The sequence below is a fragment of the Drosophila ananassae genome (genome assembly GCF_017639315.1).
Source record: "Drosophila ananassae strain 14024-0371.13 chromosome 4 unlocalized genomic scaffold, ASM1763931v2 tig00000073, whole genome shotgun sequence".
In the NCBI taxonomy this organism is placed as follows: domain Eukaryota; kingdom Metazoa; phylum Arthropoda; class Insecta; order Diptera; family Drosophilidae; genus Drosophila; species Drosophila ananassae.
Genome location: NW_025319042.1, coordinates 185,330 through 197,561, shown reverse-complemented (window position 1 = coordinate 197,561; position 12,232 = coordinate 185,330). Strand labels below are relative to the sequence as shown.

The following is a 12,232-nucleotide window of genomic DNA, read 5'->3' as shown; positions in this document are numbered from 1 at the left end:
CTAAATTTTTATTTTAGTTCCGAAAGACTACCAAAAGATGGCGCTCATTCGCATGGGGGGAATGAACTTAAGGTCAATCTCCCTTTTGTTGCAATGTTATACTAAGCTGTCCTCGGCATACAAGGAACCTGCGGATAGCGGCCAAAAAGGCCATTTGCGGCTATTTCTCCAAATGGGTCCTTAACGGCCGCCGTGCTAACGAATTTTGTTTTTTGCTATAAATTTGTCGGGAAATTATCTGGCATATACGTATGTAAGAACATCGGGGCCATAAAATCACATTTTGTTGTTTGAAAGTTTTCTAGCTGTTGTTTCTCTGGATAATATATCAGCTGTATTATTTACGGATGATACGTGACGCCATTAAGACTGTTCCGTTACTTCTTGAATCTTGGCTATCCGATTTGCCAACAAGTATGGTAAGTGAAGCCGTTGCATTGAACCACCCTAACACGACCGGTGAATCAGTCCAAAAGAACCCAGCGTATATCTTGTCTGACTCTATGCGTGACTGGAACCTTTCCGTTAGATATATGTCTTGGAATTTGCAACTTATTTAGAGTTTACAGATCAGAAAGATAGTTTTCCCAATATGCCTGCAGTTTTAAGGGCAGTTCATCATCTCAAGCCATTTTCGATTCCCAGATGTGTTGCATAAATATCTTTGCCTTTACGACAACTGACGCAAATATACCTATTGGGTCAAAGATTTGTGAAAACTCAGAGGAGACCACTTGCTTTCAGAGGATTATCCAGAGCTTCGCTTTGTTGCGTTCGCCCGCAAATTTGGTCTTTGGGCATCCATATAAGCCGAGGGTTTTGACACTGTATTGGTCCAAGGTCTCACCCAGTTTTACGTCGTTCACGGACCCTATCACCCAAAGAGGATAGGGTATTCCTTGCAGTAGTTCAACATTATTTGAGCACCATTTTTGTAATTTATGTGGTAGACCGTGTGGTAGAAGAATCTTATACAGCTCAGTTTGGATTTTAACTATCCTGGATTGTCCTATGGGTCGCTATGAGTAAGACGCGGCTCGCTCAGCCCAAGATGAGGGGAGGTGTGCGGGATTAGAGTGAAGGTCCTGCTATGGATGGCTGGCCTCGGTTAGATATTCCTCTGGTGGACCTTCTGGTGGGGGCTGCACACTGAGTCCATTACGTTACTGACGGTCCTACTGACGGGAGCAACACTCTGAGGCGATTACGCACTGATCTTTTATATGAGCAGATAATTACATTGTGGCTTAACTATGGTTAGCTGGTCAATGTTAACGAAAGTACGTACAGTAAGCCAATGATAAATAAAGTACTAGTTCTGGGTTGTTGAGTTAGATCGCTTGGTATTGGGTTCCTGCTGAGCTCGCTCCGGTCAGTCGTTCCACCCGCTGGGTTATTAACTTTTTCCCTCCCATTGAGGGACTCAATTCAAAGCGATTGTGCATTGTCATTGGACCGTCTTGGGGAACCTTAGCATTAGAAAATATTGTGACTCTTTAAACTAATAACTAAAATCTAATGTTTAATGACAAAAAATATTTCAATCGTGTGGGTGAGACCTCCAAAATTGATAAGTTACTAAAGATATTTAGTCAAACTTCCTCTCTTTGTGCACACTGCGTTTTTATAAAATTTGTTATAAGCTTTACATAAATAATTGGTTTTTATTCCTTTACACAAATAAAATAAAAAAAAAACAAATTGCAGTTTTTAGATCCGTATCGCTTCGCGTGTGCAGTGATATATTTGGAGGTAAAATAATAATTAGATTAATTTTCCTTCCAAACATAGCCCTGCTCTGCTTTTTCATCTCTTACGGTGTTGCTTATACTCTCGCTCAATAGAGATTATTATCTCTATTCACTAACTGTGAAAACGATATACACGCTAAGTGTGCCGGGTTCACGGCCTCAGTTTCGGATGTTATTTCACGTAGGTCTGGTCTCCACTTTTGCTGTGAAGGGTTGTCGTGCTGTACAGGACGAAATGAGATCGTTCATGAGGTAGACTAAAAGTGGATTCAAGGAGTTGATTAGCGGTGTTCGTAAAATCAATGACCAACTCTGTGCGCTCTATACACAGTTTAGTAGTCTTCAACTACTAAATGAGTCTCCAAAGCGTAAGAAATCCTCTTTTAGTGATGTGCTTGTGGCGAATAATCTTAAGCCTGCGTACCAGTAGGTGTAAAACTCCCACATGTTACGGCCACTGACCAACCATCCACCTCATCTTCCTCAGTTTCAAAAAACTAATGTCTTCACTAACTCTTACCTATCAGAATACTAGAGGGTTACGCAGTAAACCTCCCAAACTGTATTCCGATAGTTCTTTCTTTGCATCTCACATTATTGTATTTACAGAAACTTGGTTAAAGCCAGAGATCTTAAGCTCCGAAGTTTTTCCTAGTAGGTACACCACTTTTAGATGTGATAGAACTCTGCGAAGTGGAGGAGGAGTGTTAATCTCTGTAGACTCCAAATTCGCTTCTGAAGAGGTAAATTCACAAGAGTTTGTTGACATTGAATTTCTTTGCATCAAAATCACTTTGTCCGATCAATCTTTGTATGTTACCTGTTCGTACATACCACCTTCGTCCGAACCGCCAACATACTGGCAACATTTGTCAGCTATTCGTTTAGTTTTCGATCGTCTGTCTGATGGTGACCAGCTGATAGCTCTGGGTAACTTTTATATCCCAAAACTTATGTGGTCAAATGTTGAAAATTCACCATCTTTACAGCTTAACTCCCACCACGAGTTCCCTGCGGGCATGTTCGACATGTCACTCGTGCAAATTAACCACGTTAGAAATTCTTTAGGTCGCTGTTGGACTTATGTTTTGTTTCTGATCCTGGTGGAATTACTCTTTCCAGAACTTTGCCCCTTTCTATCCCTGAGGATCCATATCACTGTTGAGGTTTCAATCGAAAAAAATTGCTTAATTGACCTTAAGTCTACAATTAAATCTCAGAAAGTTCGTTTCATTCGTAAGGCTGACTTTATAAAATTAAATTAGTTAATTTCGGAATTTGATTGGTCTGATTTACTGGCATGAGAAGATATAAACAACGCATTACAAAAATTTTATTACACTTTGAACATATTTTTCGACGTTTGCGTGGCGTGGAAATATCCGTCCGCTTCAACGAATCCGCCTTGGTATACAAGGCACCTTATAAATTTAAGGAACAGTATGAGTAGACTTTTAAATAAACATAGAGTATCTGGCTGTAAGATACTTACTAGCTGGGTCCAATTACACCGTGCATAACGCAGAATCCGCTCGTTAAACTTTTTAATCTATCGCTGGAAACTTCGATCTTTCCCCTTATGTGGAAGGAATCTTTCATTTATCCGCTGCATAAAAAAGGGAAAAAATCCGACGCTGCAAATTATAGAGGCATCTCTAAATTGTCAGCAATTCCTAACCTTTTTGAAAAACTTATCACTTCACATTTGCCACACCTATGTAGTTCAATAATAACTCCGTGCCAGCATGGCTTCATGAAGCGCCGCTCCCCCGCTACCAACTTATTGGAGCTAACATCTTATATCACGGATGGGTTCCGGAATGGCTTACAAACAGACGTCATATACACTGATTTCAGTAAAGCATTTGATTCTGTTAACCATTCGCTTCTTATAGGTAAACTCAGTCTTTGGGATTCCCAACTGATCTTCTTATCTGGATTTCAAGCTACTTATCTGGAAGAACCCTTCATCTTCTTTAAGATGTTACGTCGCGTTTAGTCCGCGCAACATCTGTTGCTTGGGGTGCCTCAAGGAAGCCATCTTGGACCCCTACTTTTTACACTGTTTATTAACGACTTCCTTCTTGACTTAACTAATTCTTTTGTACTTATGTACGCTGATGACGTTAAGCTACGCCTTTATTATAAATTCACAAGTGCCCAATCTAGACTTCAATCCGATTTGGATAAACTTCAAAATTGGTGTTTAGCAAAAACCCTAAAGCTTAATGGATCGAAATGTAAACTAATGTCTTTTTACCGATCTAGTCCTCACCAGGCTATGTATTTTCTCTATGGAAACGCCTTAGAACGATTAACTCAGTTTAACGATCTAGGTGTCCTATTAGATTTGAGACTTAAATTTACCGACCATATATTTGCCATGGTTGACCATATATCTGTCATTCTTGAATATCAGGCTTTTATTTTTCTCCCAGCTCTGTACAAAAATAGCGACTACTTATGGAACTTTTTACGCGAGGATACCTGTAAAAAACCAAAAAAATAAAAAAAAATTTACTTTTAAGGTGGCAGGATGGTTTCCGAGGCAGAAAAAAAAACAGATTTTTGCGATTTTTGTTCTCATTTTTGATTTAATATAATTATTCAATTTTTTTACACTCTACATGGCTATATTTGGAGAGTATCTAGGAATTTTTTTGTTAAGAAATAATTATTATTTATCCTGTGACGGGCAGTCGCCCGGAGTCGCTTCAAAAAATTATTATCTTGCGGTGCGTAAAAGCTGACCTTACAGTGTTATCGGAAATAACAAATTGAATTGATTTACTTACAATATTCGTTTCTTGTGCGGATGAACGAAGACATATGGAACAAGAAAGGAAAGCTAACTTCGGGCGGAGCCGAAGTTAATATACCCTTGCAGTTAAGGTTGTGCCATTTCCGATCGTTCAGTAATATAGTTCAGCTATTGGATATAGTTGGCCAATCCCTATGAAATTTGGAATTATTTTTCCCAAAATAGAATCTGTACCAAGTCCCATCTTTCTAACTTAATAAACACCAAAGTTATGGCATTTCCGATCAATCAGTTATATGGCAGCTATAGGATACAGTCGACCGATCCCGGCCGTTCCGTCTTATGTACTACCTGCAAGAAAAAAAGGTTGTGTGCCAAGTTTCAACTCGATAGCTCTAAAACTCAGAGAGTAGTTTGCGTAGAAACCGACAGACAGACGGACAGGCAGACAGACGGACATGCTTATATCAACTCAGGAGGTGATCCTGATCAAGAATACATATACTTTATAGGGTCGGAGATGTCTCCTTCACTGCGATGCAAACTTTTGACCAAAATTATAATACCCTCTGCAAGGGTATAAAAACACTTATTATGTTATATTTGACCAAAATATATTATGTACAAAATTTCATAAGGATCGGCCGACTATATCCTATAGCTGTCATACAACGATCGAAATTGGCATAACTTTGGTGTTTTTTAAGTAAGATGGGATGGGACTTGGTACAGATTCTATTTTGGACAAAATAATCTGATTTGCCAAATTTCATAAGGATCGGCCGACTATATCCTATAGCTTCAATATAACAGAACGATCGGAAATGGCACAACTGCAAGGGTATATCAACTTTGGCTCCGCCCGAAGTTAGCTTTCCTTTCTTGTTTTTCTGTACAAAACTACTCTAGGAGCTTTTTAAATTCGTTATTTCCGGTTATAAATTTAAAGACGGTAGTTTTTTAGATATCTTGATTGCCGGTCTAACTAGTAAAGAATTTAAACTATTTTAAGAACAAATAATTACACTTATTATAGTTTATTTTTTAAATCATCTACAACATCTGCCAGAAATATATATTTTTTATTATTTTGTTCTTTCCTCGTCACAAAATAATAATGTTGTTTATTGTTAAGCACGGGCTTAAGGTATTAATTAAATATATTGTCTACTCCCAACGCTGTTCTCAAGGGTTCAAATAATAGCTAATAACAAAAGAAAATTTTGTTTGTTTGTCATTGAAAGAATTGTTATTGGAGGTGGCGTCATCTGTAGAATGGCAGAAAATTCGGAATATGATGGTCGATAATCTAAGAAGTTGAGCGAGCATGCAAATTAATAAACGGTTTTTAGAAGTATTGTTTATTCGTTCTCAAGAATGCGACTGATTACTCAGTATATGACTATGCGATTTATGAATGTACATATATTCTTCAATTTCATTTAAGTGCCTATATTTTGTATGTCAACTGCTTCTAGTGATTTCAAAGACAGTATTTGCATCCGTTCTGCCTCTATTGGGGTTATTTCTATAAGAGGAGTTAAGAGGAAATTAAGAATATTTTTTGTATTGTCACAGACAGTGTTTTTTGGACAGCTATTGACTCTAAACTACTCATTTTTAATATTGCTTTAATACATTCTATTTAATAGATATTGAACTTGCATAACCGCTTATAATGGTAAAAAAATATTTTCCCAATATGCGAAATATGCAAAATCTCGCGTTGTTGGGAAATCCTTAAACTTATATACTTATTTTGATAAGTAGAAGTGAAAAATAATAAAAAATCAACTTTAACATTTTTTTGTCGCACTTTGTAATAGTGGTATGCCTATTTTCGGAATATTTTTCTGCTATTTGATTTTTATTCTCCTGTGCCTTTCTATGCGCTTTATTATGAGCAGTCAGAATTATTTCGTCTTGGTCCGCTTCTTAAAGGATCTTTAGGATTTTACCCATTAAATCTTCCGTTATGTAAATGCCATTTATAACCGAGTGGTTTAGATAATTTTGTAATATATATTTCGGCGCACACTAAGAAATGTGTGGAAGTTGGTATGAGTGTATGGGTATGCTGTCATCCTTATAGGAATATTGAACAGTCATTAATTGCACTGTGATTGGTTTTGTGTGTGTGTGTTGTCGCTTTAAGAAATGTCGTTTTAGCAGGGCGACAGTGTAGTGTCGCTGTCGCCGAGTGTGGTTCGGTGGTAATGAAAGAAATAAGAAGGGAAGACGCAGGCAGGGACACTTGCAATTTGGTCGTCGTGTGTGCAAAACCGAAAATCGTTGTGCTAATACGATGTCGGAAAATAACGGTGCTGCAACATATACATTAAATCATTGTCTAAAAATTCTGACTGTGATATAGTGTTTCATGAAATGTAGGGAATGGAATAGTAAATTTATAGACATGTGGGGGTTCTTTGTGAATAATAATTTGATTTTTAAATGCGTTTATTGGGTACTTGGAATACTGATTATGTGAAGAACTTTGAACACTATGTTGTGTCCCAGTTATTGAATTGACTTTATCTTGCTTAAGCATCAGCTACCACATTTTCCTTTCCTGGTTTATACAGTAGTTCCGTATTATATTCATTTAGGTATGACTTCCATCTATTAATAGCTATTCCACCTTTCCAATTAAATCATGTCTAAGGGGTTTGTGGTCGGTATAGATATTTACTTTAGACCCACCGTAGAGATAGCTGTTCAATTTTTTTACAGCCCAGAACACGGCTAGCATTTACTTTTTCGCGGTTTCATACCCGGTTTCGCGGATTGGTATTTCAGCTTGTGACGACAACACGGGTCCTATTGCATGATCTAAAGCTTCTGTAGTTAGTATAAATTCTTTGTTAAAATCGGTACATTGTAATACTACTTCGTCAAATACGAGTGCGTTTTTAAGTTTCTCAAAAGCTTTAATAGCTTCGTCATCAAGTTGAATAATTTTTCTTGCTGAGGTTCTCTTCAATATTCGTCCGTCTTCCCCTCTAAGTATTCTTGTGAGTGAATTGGCTATTGCAGCGTAGCCCATAATAAATCTCCTGTAATACCCAGAAATCTCAATAAATGATCTGAGTTTCTTAAGGCTTTTAAGGAAACCACAAACAATACAACCCGAATCAAACAACATAACGTATTTTTAACAAAAGCCTACTTGATTTCTTAGAAATATTTCAATATTGCCATCATTCACAAATACAAATTGGCAACTTTGAATTCTCGAGAACCAAAATTCAGTAACCTAATAATAACATCAATATCCGTCTGTCTACACAGCCGAAAGTGCAAGCAGCCGAACGCTGCCGGTCCTCTGCGATAGACCCACAGTTAGCTTATGTTTAAGAACAAAACAAAAATAAAATAAAAAAAAAATAATAATAAAATTTTCTATTGGTATTTGCTATTATTTGAACCCTTATGAACAGCGTTGTTTCATTCATATAAATTTAATTAATACCTTAAGCCCGTGCTTAAGTATAAAGAACATTATTATTTAGTTACGAGGAAAGAACAAAATAATAAAAAATATGTATTTCTGGCAGATGTTTTAGATGAATTAAAAAATAAACTAAAATCAGTGTTATTATTTGTTCTTAAAATAGTTTAAATTGCTTATGTTGAGCTATCAGCGTTTTAATAGCGACCGAATTAATAAAACGAGGTTCAATTTACAATTCAATTTATTATGGGTCAATTTAACCCCAAAACAAATGCAGCGGCCGATCCAAACACCGCCGAATATACAAGTGCCTAAAACCTAAGGGCTTGCGCAGAAGCTCCACCAAAGCTCCCAAAGTGCATGCGCTACAAAAGAACAAAAAAGCGCATGCGAATCTGGGAGAAACAAAGAATATGGAACAGCTGATAACGGGCAATTAGTGGACCGCTGCGGCTAGTTAAACTGAGAGAATTAAATAGAAATAATTAAGATATTTGATGCTGGCACAAGTCCCAATAGCTTACTAGTTTGAATGGCAATCAAGATACCTAAAAAATTACCGTCTTGAAACCGAATACAACCCGAAATAACGAATTGAAAAGCTCCTACTCGAGCTTTTATACAGAAAAACAAGACAGGAAAGCTAACTTCGGGCAGAGCCGAAGTTGATAAACCCTTGCAGTTAAGGGTGTTCCATTTCTGATCGTTCATTTATATGTAGACTGTAGGGTACAATTGGCCGATCCTTATGAAATTTGGCAGATCTGATTCGATTGCCCAAAATGGAATCCGAATAAGGTCCCATCATTCTAGCTTAAAAAACACCAAAGTTATGCCAATTCCAATCGTTCAGTTATATGGCAGCTATATGATATAGTCGGGCGATCCTTTCGGCAGAACAGTTTATTTTAATCAAAATGGAATATGTACCAAGTCCCATCTTTCTAACTTAAAAAACAACAAAGTTATGCCAATTCGTTCTACGCAGCTATAGGATACAGTCGGCCGATCTCGGCCGATCTCGTTCCGACTTATATAAGTTAGTAATAAGTGGTTGTGTTGTGGTTTTTTATATTAATTTATTGCTTAATTTGTTTCGCACAAGCTCGTTAGGGTTAGGGCTACTGACAAATATAAGATATAACGCGAGCTAAGGCTGCGGAGTTCTGCTTAAGACTAAATTAGAATACTACCCGGGCTGTACTTCGAAGCCTTCGTTGGGCTGCGGCGCAGTTGCCCAGTTGCAGTGTCAGCATTCCGTATTCGGCCAGCAACGATCACTTGTTGCGCAAGTGCCCGAGCCGGTCCGCTGACAGTTGCCCTTGGAATGCGTGGTCAGCACCTCTCTCGTTACGCGTGCGGGCCACCGGATCCGGTGTGCAATTTGGCACTTTTCCTAAATTCTGCCTGCGCGTGTTACCCCTCCCTCCCTTAAATGGTCGTCGTCCCGAGGATCTACTTTTTCTACATCGTCGTCGGCCTTCGATTTCCTGCGGCGATTGGCCTTAAGGTGATATTTGGCGATCCACAGGATTGAGCATAGGGAAAGGGCAGCCAGTAGAATAAGGCAAATGTTGAGACGGGGTCCCGATGACAGTCTTTCTCTGAGGGCCCCGATGTGGTGTAGGTTACTTAGGCTAAGCTCATGAAGAAACGGGAGGCTGAGCCGGTTGTAGTGAGCAATGACGTTTATTATTGTCATAGCCGACACGGCAGGTTTTTTCAGTGAGCTGCCCAGCTGGTTTATGAACCAGGTTCCGTTGAGCGCCACCTTGTTGGAGTACGCTAACAGGTAGGTTCCGGACACCTTTTGTTCCCGGCCTTGGTCATCGGTCACCGTTACGTTAGCATCGTTGATGATGAGGGTTCCGTGGTCCACAATGGTGATTGGATCTAGATGACCTGGGAGCGTGGAGCAGTGCGCGGTGGCCCCAGAGACTATCTGTTGGGCACATGTGCAGTTCTTTAGTTCTTTGCAGAAGGCGGCACCTACCGTTGTCTTGCAGTCGCCGATATTGACGTTTCGTGTTGGGCATTCGGCAACTAAATTCCCGCTCTCGAAGTTCAGGATTCTATTATGGCGTTGAACCGGGTAGACTGTTATTCTCTTACATACGAGCTTAGGATTAGGAAATTTAATGAGAAAGTGCAGAATGTCAAAATTTTGAAAAACACTTATGGAGTCTTTTATGCTCCAAATAAATATAACCACGTTGGTTAATAACTATTAATATTTATTAAAGATAACTGCATGAATAGTGTGGATACAAAGATTTGGTTGAATGTATGTTGTCAATATTAAGATGATTTCTTGAAGAGTGAAGCTTCTTGTAGCGAGCAGTCTTTTAGTATGCCCAAAGAGATTTTAGATACTATGGCGAAAAAGAATTTATTCGTTGCAATTTCAAATTGTGTCGGTTGACTCGCTACAGTACTCCCCCCTAGACTTCATGGTGCAAAGCGAGCAGGGAGTCTAATTGTACGCCGGGGTCTTGGAGGTGAGGTTGTTTCCGGTGACTCTCCAAGAGCCTGTAGGTCTGGTCCTTTATTTGGTGGTCCCAACGTTGAGCTTTTTGATACTTTGATACCACTGATACTTTGACTAGACGTCCAGCGACGGATATGGTGAAGTGTTTGTCGTTCCTTTCGATGACTTCAAATGGACCGTCGTATGGAGGTTGAAGTGAAGTGCGTACGGCATCATTTCGTAGGAATACATGTGAGGTGGTTTCCAATTCCTTAAATATAAATGGTTTGGAGGTGTCATGATGAGCTGTTTGTGCTGGACGGATCTCTTGCATGATTTTTTCCAATTCTTTGGCATATTCCGTTTGGGATTGTATTTTGTTTGATTGGTGGAAAAACTTTCCCGGCAACCTGTGCGTAGTTCCGTATACTAGCTGTGCGGGAGTTGCTTGAATGTCCGGTTTGTAAGCTGTGCGAAGTCCTAAAAGAATCATTGGTAGTTTCTGTGGCCAATTTGCATGGTTTTTGCACATGATAATATGCGGTTGTACGTAGGTGATCGATTCCCAGTAGCCTTGATAATTCATTGAATAGCCTCGATTCGAATTGTCTGCCTTGATCCGTTGTGATTCGAGCCGGTATGCCAAATCTGGAGATCCAGGAGCGAATGAGGGCGGATGCTACGGTATCGGCTTGCATGTCTTCAATAGCGATGGCTTCTGGCCACCTCGTGTACCGATCTATAATGGTGAGGCAGTATCTGTACGGGCCAGATTGTGGTAGTGGTCCAATAAGATCCAGATTGATGTGCTCGAATCTTTGGTTGGGTAGTGTAAAGTTTTGAAGAGGTGAGCGAACGTGACGGGTGATTTTTGATCTTTGGCAAGGAATGCAGTGTTTTACGAACTCGGAGATTTCTTTGTGCATGGAGGGCCAAACGAATCGTTGTTTTAAAAGTTTTTATAGTTGCCTTAACTCCACCATGTGCAATGTTATGTAGCTTCTCGATGATTTTGTTTCTAAGCGGCTGTGGTATGAAAGGCCGTACGCTAGAAGTAGATATATCGCAAATTAGTGAGTGATATGTATGAGGAATATTTACTGCTTTTAACTGAAGAGAGCTGGTGTTGGAATTGAGTAGTTTTTGGAGTTCTGGACAGCGTAATTGCGCATCGCTTATTTCATTATAATTAATGCAGTTATCTCCGATGGCTTCGATGCGGGAAAGCGTATCTGCGGTTGTATTTTCGTCTCCTCTTACGTGTGTTATAGATGTGGTGAATTGTCCTATGAAATCCAATTGGCGAAGTTGTCGCGGGGATGCTTTTTCGGGTTTTTGATCGAAGGCGTATACTAAGGGTTTGTGGTCTGTACGGATGTGAAAAACCCTGCCTTCCAGCATGTGACGGAAATGTTTTATTCCAAGGTAAATTGCTAGGAGTTCCCGATCGTATGTGCTATATTTTCGTTGTGTTTCTGAGAGCTTAATGCTGAAGAATCCCATTGGTTGGTATTCCGAGTTGATGACTTGATGTAGAACCGCTCCCACTGCTATGTTGCTCGCGTCTGTGCTTAGCGAAAGGTTTGCGTTCGGTGCAGGATGTGCCAATAGTGCAGCTTGTGCTAAAGAATTTTTGCAACTGTTGAATTTGTCGATTGTTTCTGTTGTCCAGTTGATTGGGGTGGAATCGTTTTTCTTATTGCCTGGTATAAGCTGCACTAGTGGAGCTTGATGTTGAATAGCATTGGGGAGGAATCGTCTATAAAAGTTGATCATTGCGAGGAATCTTCGTAATTCTT

At 39.3% G+C, this 12,232-nt stretch overlaps 1 long non-coding RNA gene across 1 annotated transcript; it reads right to left on the bottom strand.

Annotated features, from left to right (window-relative positions):
- Window positions 1-6,827: 6,827 nt before the first annotated feature.
- LOC123257862 lies at window positions 6,828-7,837 on the bottom strand. Its single transcript, XR_006507923.1, has 2 exons — window positions 7,403-7,837; window positions 6,828-7,344 (listed from the first exon to the last, which is right to left on the bottom strand). It is a non-coding gene; the product is annotated as an uncharacterized LOC123257862 (long non-coding RNA).
- Window positions 7,838-12,232: the final 4,395 nt, after the last annotated feature.